This window comes from Branchiostoma floridae, chromosome 3 (genome assembly GCF_000003815.2).
Source record: "Branchiostoma floridae strain S238N-H82 chromosome 3, Bfl_VNyyK, whole genome shotgun sequence".
In the NCBI taxonomy this organism is placed as follows: domain Eukaryota; kingdom Metazoa; phylum Chordata; class Leptocardii; order Amphioxiformes; family Branchiostomatidae; genus Branchiostoma; species Branchiostoma floridae.
The window spans coordinates 18937485-18940202 of record NC_049981.1 but is presented as its reverse complement, the minus strand read 5'-3'; the positions used below and the strand labels follow the sequence as shown (position 1 = coordinate 18940202).

At 44.5% G+C, this 2718-nt stretch overlaps 1 protein-coding gene across 1 annotated transcript in view; it reads right to left on the bottom strand.

The window, feature by feature from the left end:
- Positions 1-46, bottom strand: part of LOC118410760 — a 7744-nt gene extending 7698 nt beyond the window's left edge. The window contains exon 1 of the mRNA XM_035812551.1: positions 1-46. The gene's annotated coding sequence lies outside the window, so the exon portion shown is untranslated.
- Positions 47-2718: the final 2672 nt, after the last annotated feature.

The following is a 2718-nucleotide window of genomic DNA, read 5'->3' as shown; positions in this document are numbered from 1 at the left end:
TCTCAGCAGTAGAGAGTGCTGGAAGGCTGGCCCAATGTAGATTGTGCGGAACGCGCGATTGGGAACTTGTGGGGACTGTTTGCTGGTCTTTGTCTGTTCTGGTCTGGTATCTTCACTGTGTGGTCCAGTGGATGTACCAGGAGAACCTGTAACTGCAGGTGTGCCTGGCTTCACCTGCTGTGGAACATCAGCTAGAGTCTTCTCTCCACTTTGATCTGTACCACTGGAACCAGTAGGTCTAGAGTCATCCCAACTTGCTTCAGTAGCTGTTTGGAGGGCAACATCAGGAAGTTTTGTTCCATCTCTACCAAGTCTCAGGTACTGTTGCTGATTCATACTTTTGTCCCTGCATAGAACATTACCAGTTTCTGGAAGGAAAATATTGAGAACTGATGAACTTCCATGTCTGCCAGATATCATCTGTTGTTGACCACCCAGCTTGGCACAATCGTTGTCCTTGTTTGCTGTTTCTGTAGTGTTCACATTCTCATGACCTTCTGTTTGCCTGGCCACTTTCATATGAGCCTGAGAAACTCCTTGTTGCTTTCCAACTGCCATTATGTCATTATTGGAAGATAAGCTCCTTGTATGAGAGCTCTGGCCCCTTGTTGATCCCAATATAGTAAATGGGCTTGCCCTGCTGCGTGGTTCACTGTAGTTCTCGTTGGTTGTGCAGGGATCACTGCACTCCAGTCTGTAGTTACTGTAGCCATTGCCTTCTCCTGTGAACACAATCTTGACAGATTCTGCTGGCTGGGGGACATTTCTTGGGGGACACACCTGCCACTTTATGTTGGACTGAGTTGTTTCCATCAGGATTACATCATCAACGCTGTTAGTTGATGCATTAATATCAGCTTGTTCAGCACCGTTTCTCCTCTGAGAAGTCTCTTCTGGCTTCTGGGTTTCGTTTGCTACTGCCTTTCTTTCTTCAAGGCTACCAATACTACCGGTATTGGAACTGTTTTCTGAGCCAATGAGCTGCTCTTTGTACAGAGACCCTGGTGCAGTTTTTGTAGTGTGATCCCAGGATACCTGTACAGGACTGTCTGAAGACCTAGATGATGCCTCATCAGAACTCAGGTGCAGCTTGAAGTGAGCTGGACAAATACTGATAGCTGACAAGTCACTGCAGGTACAGGGTAAGGCACCTTTCCTGCCAGGCACTTTCATCTCTGCAATGACATCTTTGTCTCCATCCTTCTCTAGCACCACAGTTATTTCACACTCGTCTGCATCCCTGGTTCCAGATGTGTCCTCATTAACTGTTCTTGCATCCATTTTCCCTGGTACCTCTGATTGTTTAGCATCAGAACTTTGCTGTTGTTTCTTTACCTTCTCTTCAGGAGCGCCATTGCCCATCAGAGTTGGTCCTTCGTTCTCTGGTTGCCTAATGTCCACAGTTTCGATAGGTCCTGATTTCTTAGCAAGGAAGGTTTCAATGGTTTCTGATATGACATCAGTGAGTGTCGTCTGATGGGTAGACTGCAACTGCAAGGCCATAGTGCCTTTGCAAACAGGCGTAGATACTGGATCTGGGGTGTCCACACTTCCTTGTGGTGTACAGGGTGGTTGACTACCCTTTTCCAGTAAGGTGTCTGGTTCTTCTGCAGTCTTGCTGCCTGTGATACTGCCCTCTTTGCTTGGTTCACTGCAGCTACTCATGCTTTCTGTACATCTTGACTGTATTGTTACATCACCTTGTGGTGTCTTGCTTGAACCCTTCCCTGTTTGCTGGTCAGGAGTCCTCACCTCTGCTTGATTGGATGTTGACACCGAGGCAGATTTGTGTCCTAACAATAGACCATTGGCATTACTTTGAATACACATTCACTGACTAATGAATATGTTTGTATCCAGTGCCAAATGCATAACACTAGTACACCTTTATCAATGGAGTGACCTATATCCATTGTTTTTTAATATTGTATCTAGTCAACAGTATGTGGTTTCAAACTGCAATATTAAGTATTTGAAGGATAATTACCATAGTAACATCAAAGCAAAAAAATCTATTCTGAACCTGTAAGTGACAGAAGAGAAAGGATTGTGAGAGTTTGGGATTTTGGTGAAAATGTTGGTACCAACTTTTTTTAGTTAACAATTTAAACATATTCCTTATGTTGATCTGCTTTTTCTGTTGTAATTTTCCCTTCTACAATTCTCCTCATGGTACAAGCTTTTACCGATTTTTACACACTAACACATCCTTCCTGGCCTCCCACCAAGCTAATATAACTCACCTTGATTATGTACCCTGGACACCATGATGGGTAAGATGGCACACTGCAGCTCAAACTCACACCTGCTAGCACCAGCTGCGCCAGCTGATAGCCACCTCCACCTCAGGAGCACCTGTGCACCCTGTGTGTGCATCAGCAGCTGCGGGGCAGGTGGGGGAGGCTGGTCACTACAGCTGCCAAGGCTGTCCACCATCAGCAACAGCTCTGTTCATATTCAAACATTCATAATATCAACACAATATCCAAGTAAAAAGGGGACTTGTCCAACTGGAGAGAGAATAAGGATGAATTTCCAAGACAATCTATAAGTTATGGTATAAGATATTACAGTACATGATATTGATGACTGCTGCTGTCCACCATCAGCAACAACTCTGTCAACAGTCAAGATACAAGATACAAGATACAAGATGACTTTATTGGGTATCGCAGTGTTGCCACTGAATTTAAAACCAATTTACAATGTTTAAAAACC